Source organism: Echiichthys vipera (assembly GCF_963691815.1).
Source record: "Echiichthys vipera genome assembly, chromosome: 16".
In the NCBI taxonomy this organism is placed as follows: Eukaryota; Metazoa; Chordata; class Actinopteri; order Perciformes; family Trachinidae; genus Echiichthys; species Echiichthys vipera.
The window spans coordinates 8,197,245-8,207,076 of record NC_139841.1 but is presented as its reverse complement, the minus strand read 5'-3'; positions in this window follow the sequence as shown (position 1 = coordinate 8,207,076).

Here is a 9,832-nt window from a genome sequence, read left to right as displayed (position 1 = left end):
TCAGGTCTTCTTTTTTGTCCAGTCATGATACCAATATCTTCACTGGGTTTAATACAAAGTCCTCTACATCCTCTGGAAGAGAGTCTAGGTAGGGGGGCATTGATATGGGCCCTTCAACCCTTTGGAGCGGAATCCAAAAAGCAAACAAGAAGCAGCAGCATTAGAAGCACTGTCTTTTTATTATTATCTTCTTATTTGACTGTATGCTCCTTTAATTACGTTTGATGTTTTATTACCTGTCTATGCCCAGAGGCCCATTGTTTCATAATATGCCTATGACCCTATCCAACTATTTTGGGATGAACCAGGAATGCAGACTGAGCAAATCCCTCAAGTTCAATAATCTTGTGGAAAACCTTCCCCTGAAGCGTGGAGGTTGTTATAGCAGCATGTTTTTTTGGAGTGACATGTTCAACATTCACATATGTGTGACGAGTGTTTACATACTTTTGGTATGAAGTCTACACTGGAGATCAAAGTTAGAGAACAAATTATAAATACTTGATTTATTCTGAAATACTGTTATTTTTTTATTGTTCATAATTTGATAGAATATCCGCTGTGGCAATACCACTGCTGTACTAGTGTGTTTTTTTTTTTAAATAACCACAGCACTTCAACAAAAACTTTTATTTCATGAAAAAAAAAAAACAATGAGCAAAATTAGAGAACAGTAACTATTGTGTCAGAAGAGAATATTTAAACAATATTTTCTTCTGGCTATAGGATTCAAAAAGGAACCACAGCTTTGAATGACTTCAGCACATCTGCGCCCACAGGACATCACTAGTTTCTCACACTGCTCTGGTTTGATCTTGGTCCGTTCTTCTTCAGTCTCTTCCACAGTTCAGTTACTGTAGTGGGTTTCTTAGACATTACTTTGTTGCCAAGGATTTTCCAGAGATTTAGATCTGGATTCTGACACTTCTTCCTCCAAATTTAACTGTCTTCTTTACACACTTTGGGTTCAGTCTTTCCCAGTCCGACACCGAACAAAATGTTTCCCCATCAGACCCAAATAAAATGAACTTTAGCAATGTCATGTCATGGTTGGTTGGATGTTTTCTGCAGCAGGAGTTGGGCCTCTTGTACAGCTACATGGCAGGGGGAATGCAAATGTTTATGTGAACCTCCTTCGGCAACATGCAATACCTTCACTAGGGACAAGTGGTTGAAGGTGGATGAAGATGGATGGAGTATTTCAGAATAAACCAAGAATTGAATACTCTAATCTCTAATTTTGATCTCTATATCAGTGTAATATATAACTAATATGAAGTGTATATATTAGCATAGCAACATATTTTTTGTATTTGTATGCTGAATTCCAAACATGCCTTTAAACCCCGATCTGGAAGTGATATGATGCTGCTTCACAGTTTAAGGAGAGGCCTGCATATACAAATCACCCAGACTGTGTTTTAGAAACCTGCAGAGCCAAAACATTTTGCAACCATCTAAAATATCTCTGCTGGCTTCAGCCTTAAACAGCTGTGTTTGTGAATATGAACATTAGGAAATTAATCTTACATTCGCACCTAACACAAGACATCCCCATGGAGTTTCCTCCAATTTAATTTGAAGACAAATGAACCATGTGGGAATATCAATGCCATCATGATTAAGACAGAATCCTTGAGGCTAATCATTTCATTTTTATTCTATTTTAAAAGTGACTTTTTGATAGAAAAAAATGATTTTATTTGATTTTTTCATTAAGTGTAATTGCAAAAGGGAGGTAGAGGAGAAATAAATGTAGCATGCTGGTTATGGGAGACCAGACTTTATCGTAATTCTTTTTAGAGAGAGCACTCTCATCCACATTTGTGACCCATCTGTCGGACCAGCTTGCTATGTGTCTGTCTTTTTCTCTCTTTCTGCAGTTCTCTTGTACATGGTTCATCCTCTAGCTTCCTCTCACTTTTAGTCATCAGCATTTTAATTTAGTGCCATGAAACCTTCAGACCAGATGGGAAGATGAACTCTCCTCTGATTTTGTCCAGATAGCCTGACAGTAGAAGCTGCAGACTGCACAAATGATCTTTCTTAAGGAAAGACTGAGGCTTTGAGTCAACATTATCTTGACTCTTAAAATGATCACGTGCAAATGCTATACAAATGGTTTTATCAAAAGCAGTGAACAGAGGAAAGATTGTAGTCTCTTCCAAAAACAACTTTAGATTTCAACTGGTTTGAATTCCCAGCTTTCTATTTCTGCGTAAACAACAAGATAGAGCTTCAATAAATCACTGAAGGTGCCAGAATGTGTCATGCGCAGTGCATTATGACATGTCATCCTCACTATGTGATTTGCTGCCAGAGGGATCAGCAGGTTACATCCCCTCTGGACCCCCACCCTTCCTCTGGGAACACACCAGAGCAGTCAATGTTGAAGCTTGATTTCCGTTGTCAGGGGTGAGAGTGAGCACATTCATTTGTCATTTTAATATTTGCCGCCACGATTTCTCAGTGAAGAAATTTGTTTTTGTAACACTAAGCTGTCTCAGATACTGTGCTTTTACTCCATCTGTTGGTAGCATTAATAAAAGTTTATAATAATGATCACTCATAGGTCTTTTACTATGGTACTGGATAATGAATGGATACTATAATCAATTACATCTCTAAAACTCTGCTTAGTATTACGAAACATTACTTTCTTTTTTGTTTTATTTGATTTCATTCCAGTGGTTTTCATTTCACAATGCCACTTCCCTAATGACTTTTCATCACAACATGACATTCTCTTTATTGGCTTTGCCCTGTAATTATAAATTGTACAATAAAGTTAATATAATAAACACATTTAGTACGATATGTGTAATTTTCTTAATTACAGAAAAAAAGTCTTTGGAACCATTTATTATCTTCATGTGACAGGAAAAAAAGATAAATGGCAAACCATACATTTTTAAACACATTTGTACAAGTTGATAACACAGTGTGTCAGAAATCATCTAATTTTTCATTTTGTGTATGTATTTTAGAACAATAAAAGTCTAAAGTCACACTAGCGCCTGTTCTTTGGTGCAGCTGTGCTTTGAGCTAAATGCTAACGTCAGGATGATAGCATGCTGCTTCTGGAAATGTCTCTCTTTATACCCTCTCTGTTGCAACCAGGCATTTTTTGTATTGCACCCCACCAGAAGGACACTGCCATACCCCAGGTGTGGTCTAACCACAGCAGTGTGAATGGTGACAACGTCCTCACAGGGTAGGACATTACACTGTTGTGGCCCTGCCATTGTTATGATGATGGTTGTATTGGGCCGTTTCCAGGTGAGAATGTGTATAACTGTGTGTGAACAGGCTGTTCCTGAAAAAAAAAAAACATTGCTCTCAGTGAAACTTCCCTAAAGGTAAACATTAATAATGACATTAAGTTTAGTGTTATTGGTCATACAGGACAACAGTAGAATTAAATGTGTTTGAGTGACAAGAGAAGGGGTCACCTGAACAATAACAACAATGAGAATAAAATAAGATAAAATCACATTGAGAGGGTAAAAGGACAATAATATTAGGGTAAAATGGCATTAATAAATCACAATGACAATAAGATAAAGTGACAATAATTGGAGAGGTAAGATGAGATTACTTAACTAAGATGTAGTACATATATACTGTTTGTACAGTACAAACTGTATAAAGTGTGTAAGAGTGTAAAAGTAATTGACAGTATTGCACAAATGTAGTGAGAATAGGGAACGAGATATGTATAGAGCATTTTTATTTACAGTAGATGCTGCAAACAGCAGGTTAGCAGATATGCTATGTGGAGTATGTTTATGAGTTCAGAAGTCTGAGGGCCTGTTGGTAGAAACTGGTGCAGCCATGCTCCTGTAACTCTGGTCCAGTCCTTGATGTTGTGTGCTTTCCGCAGTCAACGCTGGTGGAAAATGTCCTATCGTTACATGGTTATTAACACCATCCTGCCATCACCCTGCTGAAGAGTGCCATCTGCAGTCCAACTGAAAACCGACCCTGAACAGGTAGACATGGAGCCTAACTATCTCATGAACACATTGGCATCAGCAGTGTGCATTTTGAGAGGCCATGGGTTTTCTGCGTGACAAGACATAACGCTGTAATGGGCCAAGATGAAAGATTAATGTGCATTAATTCCAGTAATGGGTTCAGTCTGTACTCACTGGGTGCTGTATAACTAATGACAAGACACGCACAGTATACTTTCATCCATGTATGCAGAGAGGGCCACAAATTATTGATGTCTTCTCTGGAAATAGAGCAGTGAATTTGACGCAGTAAATATAGGCTGTGTGACCTCAGATACATTTTGATGACCTAATTCTGCATGTTACCCTCTATATTTTGGAGCCTTTTCATTGGCTCAGGGCATAAAAATGTGTCACACACGCCTCCACAATCAGCCAAAAGTTCACAGCCTGTAGCCTATTGTACACTAGCGAGATTTACTAGGCTGTTTGTGTGGGACCAAATATGTATGGCTGCAAAGATAGCAATCACAGACTGGATGCCATGGTTACTAATCATCACCATCACTATCCTCTATCACATATTGTTGTCAAGGTAACGGCTGCTCCAGTGGAAGGCGCATGTCCTCAACAACGCGTAGACACAGGCCCTATTGATCTGCTCTACCAGGTCCTGAGTAACACTGAAACATGCTCGTTTTATCATACCAGGAGCTCACTGCAAACACTGCCCCCCTGCTTTACACTCTGCTCTGTACATCTTTATGCCATTATTAGTAACTGTATTTCCATATCAGACCTAGCAACCTACAGTAAGACCAACAGGACTGGATTGAAAAGGTTTTATATGAGTTCTACAAAAAAGAGGAGAACCTTTTTGCAACTTCTTTGTATGTGTCAGAATAAAAACAAACACTTGGGATTATTGCAAAAGACATTTGGCTGTTTAACATTTGGCAGATTTAGGAAATTCCTCAGTGACTCCTCTATCTACCTTGAAGTAAACTCCTTATTCCTTACTCCTCTTGAAGGTTATCACGTTATTCATTCAACTATATTTATCTTATTTTGAATTATTTTATTGTTTCAAGGCTATTTTCGACCAGACTTTATTTGAACATGTATCGCATATGGAGTGTGACAGAGCCATGACATCCATAGGCCTTTTTCCATCAGACATTTTGACATGTTAGACCAAATACTAATTAAAAAAATAATTAGCTAAAATGGACTGTGTAAAAGGAGGCCCAACTTGTAAATATATATAAATGATGACATAACATGTCAATACAAATAAATCATGTTAAAATAAAAAACTAAACGCCTTTTAAATAATTCCTGAAGGTGATTGATTATGTGTACACATTTTTAATTATTGATGAGATGTAGAGATATTCATATCCTGCTTGTCCCTGCATGGAAGGAAGCAGAATGTGTCACTTCCGGCTGCCATCTTGGATTAGCGGGACTGATTACATATTAATTTTTAATGTCACAGCAGGTGTGATATTTTGAGTTTCATCTGGAGAGTATTTTAAGAGGCTGGCATGTTCTCAAAACGAAGGCAAGTGTTATTAATTGACATACGAGCTTTTTTGGTTTAGTTTAGGCTATATTTGTCTTTGGGGGATAACAATTAATGTCTAACTTAAACTAACGTTTGTTTATCGGGCCTAAATGTTAGTTCACTGTTGAGCTAGCTAAATGTGAGCTAACTGGTAAGAACTTGTTCTTAGCTAACGGACGTAAAAACGATTTGGTTGGTCACAAGGATTAAACGACCGTGTTTTCTACTTGTCCAACTGTTTCAGTAATTCAGGAGCATCTTGATAAGACCAAGCAGCTTCACAGAGGCAGATAACAGCGACACCACCGACGGACCGTGGGAGTATCACAGCTGACGGTGCAGCAGCAGAAGCGCAGCGGCACTGGACGGAGTAGGAGTGATGACGGCGGCCACACTCACGGCCGTAGAGACCCGTTTGTGTCTGCACCAGCATCAGCAGGGTTTGTAAAGGCGCTTTGTGCATCGCTAATCCGCTCTGATGTCACGATGCAGAAGGAGGGGCTGAGCTCTCCTTTTTAATCCGAGCAAGTTAGTCTGGAGGGACAAACCGAGCCAAAACGAGCAGGCACGACAACGGGGGCGATGTGTACTGCAGCAGCCGGACCCGGGCCTCTCCTCCTCTGACATGCAGGTAAATGAGTCAATGTCATGTTCGGCAGCCGGTGACGGGGAAGCCGGGTTTTCTGTGGGGCTGGAAGGACTGGGAGTGTGTTCGGGTCGTTTCCGCTGATGGCGGATCTGACACCTGCGGGGATTAAATCTGGACCGGCAGGAGGGATCCTTTAGACAGGTGACAGTTTGCTGTTCTTTTTCCCCCAATACATGTCAGGCGTGTGAGGCATAGGGATGCAGTGAAGACTGTATGTACCGTAGAGTTTCGTATGCAGAATATCACCACGGTCCTTTCTAAATTGTATCCTATGAGAGCGTTTCAGGGAGGCGGAGTACAGGGTTGATCACTAACCGGTAATGAGCACCAATTCCCAAAGAAGGCTTTTGCCCTTTTAACATAATACAATCGTTCAAGGCCGTGGAAGGAGGTTTTAAGAAGCCAGACAGCCTTCAAAATAAAAGCACTTGCCAATTTGGCTCTTGTTCAAGGATTAATCTTCCTCCTCCGGGGCAACAGCATGTAAACACAATGTAAGTAAGGCGACTATTGATGCATCCCAACATGGGCCATATGCTTGCGGGGTGAGTGTGCTTGTCACTGTAATGTGTGGGTCTGTGTGTGTGTGTGAGAGAGAGAGAGAGAGAGAGAGAGAGAGAGAGAGGGAGAGAGAGGGGATGAATCATGCTGTATAAGTGAGAACAGTTGCAGCTAATGGTTATTTTCATTGTCGGCCAATCTGCCACTAATTTTCTAGATTGGTCCATTAGATGTCAGAAAATAGAAGAATGCTCATAATAATTTCCGAGAGCCCATGGTGAAGTCTTCACAGTACTTGTTTTGTTTGACCCAAAGATCAGTTTACTGTTGCATTATTCAATGAAAATCAGCAAGTCATTACAATTGAAAGGCAAGGATGAGATAATGTTTGCCAATTTTGCTTGAAATACATAAATCGATTATCAAAATAGTTTCTGCTGATTGAACTTTATTAATCATCCAATAGACAATTTGTTTCAGGCAGCACTTTACGGTAGTCGTTTATAGGACGGAGTAAAGGCTAAATGTTGAAGTTAAGGGCAAACATTTAAACTCAGGATCAAATGCGTCTATACAATATGAAAGCATTACTGTATGAGGCTAGTAGTCTGGCTCACAAGATGTAGTGCTAGAATAAAGCAGTCGCTTTAAGCACCGGAGGTTGGGCGCCTTTTGCTATCTCCTCTATCTATTTTGCCAGGGCACAGTAAACCCATCGCCACCCAAGACAGGTGTCATTGGTTTAAAGAAATAAAACAAGCCAGAGTGTTTTTTCACCTACCTCAGAATAATTAGCCGGTGTAGCCATACCATACTACACACCACTGTGGAGACTATTACTACTATACCACCTGTTTAACACGTTTGATTCTTCATTTCTGAACTACTTTAATTGTTGAGGGTGACTGAAATGGACAGTGAATGCCTCTACCTGTCTGATCATCATATTCAAATAACTGATCATTTTTAATCTCTAAATTAACATTTGCGTCAATACTTTCTACAAGAGCCAATAGTTTAGTCAGCCCCAAAATATCATCACATTATTGGCATTACCTAGAGCTCTGGGTAATTGTGATGGCATTTTTTTCCCAACATATAAATAGACTAAATGGTTCTATATGATCTGTCACATAATAAAATAATTGACAGGTACACCAATAATGAAATAACATTTAGTTGCAACTGTACTGCATTCAAAATTATTGTGATATTTGCTTTATTGTCATCCAGCTCTAATTTTACACATATAGGTAAGGCAAGTGAATGGATGTTATCTGTTCAGATGTAATTTGATTGTAATTTGAGTACAGACGTAAAGCACACGTGTGTTGTTGTCAGTCTGTGCTTGTTGGTCAGTATAAGATCAACGAGTTAATGGGCTAGTAAATCCCCCACCCTGCAGCTTTCACTGTAGCCTGACAGATGGATGTGTAGCACGCGTCTCGGCCTGTACGTTTCACTGCTGTGCTGCCATGGCCATCTGTGACCCCCCCACACCAACCCCCCTCTTCTCCGAAGTCACCCAACCATTGCCACTCAATCCTAAACTCCAGGGAGAGAGGGACATTAGCCACCCTGGGAGCCCGCCGTCGCTCCTACTGCGTCCCTTCATGTCTCCTCCCTAGCAGTTGTGATATGTGCTCAGATTACAGGATCGACATTAACCTTTGCCCTCTGTGCCTTCGCTCTGTCAACATGTATGATTTTTTTTAAACGTTCAGAATTTATATATCTGCACATATAAGATGACAACCACATCACTAAATCTTCTGCTTAATCCAGTGTGAAATGTGTTGATTCAAGAGGAGCTGCAGTAATTGACAGTGAGTTTGTCATTAGCTTACTCAGGTTACAAGAAATCAACTCACACGATGCAATTCTTTGTAAACAAATCAATTAAGATGAAAGCAAATATTAAAATTCAAAAGGATCCATTATTCACTTCTTAATCACATTTATTTAGCAGTAATTTCAAGATTTCCTCATTAAAAAAGTTGCAGACATTTAATTTGTCACATATGGAAGCAATAATGCTTTTGATTTCAATCAGGGTTATTTCAGAGTCTACATTACAGTAGTTCAGATGTTCAGCACCATTTGAGTACAGAGTTGAGTTGAGGAATCTTTAGGAGAAAAATGTCCAGGATGCCACAGAGAATTCCAGGCTCAGATTGGTCTGTTTAGCAACAAAATCCAACAATACTAGAGTTGTGCGATACCACATAATTAAGCCCTGAAAAAAATCTTCTTAACTAGATATTAAAAGAAAGTTCTAAAGCGTTCATTCTCTGTATACAAATGTATTCATTGTGTTTCGAAGGGTTTCACCTGAGAAAGGCAAGCTGACAAAAATAACAATCCTATCACTTCCATCCAGGGTTATAATAATATATATAATATTATATTATATTCCAGTACAGGTATCAGGATGGAAAAACACCACTAAACAAAATGAGACGTGCCATGGTTCTCATAAATGATGATGGATGAACAAGAAGAGAGTGGATTCATCTGATCATTAAGCTCCAATAAATAACTAATGAATGCAGCTTCAGTGAAACATATGGACTAGCAATAATGAGAAATGCTTTTAAGCTTTCATGTAGACCTGTCTAATCAAGCTTTAGTCTTTTTCTTTCTTTGAATCGGACTTTCTCCATCGGTGACCTTTCCTTCAGTGGCGTTATTATTCCTGAAGCATAGTAGAATTGCGTTCTGGTGTCCTCTCTCAGCGCGTTGACCTCAGACACGGTGAAGCCTGTGATAACTGATGGGTGCCCTGATAGCCTCGTCGTATCAAATAAATATCAAAACTGGGATTCTCTCTCACCGAGGGCATTTATTATTCAGATCACTTCCCTATCCATCTCTTTCTGTCGAGTCTTATCTGATACAGGAGAGATGTCCCTCCTCCTCCTCCTCCTCCTCATCCTCCTTACTCTCTTTCTGTTCTGTGCCATCTGCTAGTGAACGGATGAATGTGGAACAGATTAAAGTGGACTGCACACCCAGATGAATCCCAGAGGATTTAGTTTTTTACTATTAGCAATATGGAAATGGGGAGTCCCCGACCTGATACCTGACATCGCTGTAATATTTTCCTTTTTGTGTGTGTAGTCTGGTTGGATATATGTTGAGGAGGGGGGTTCATTGGCC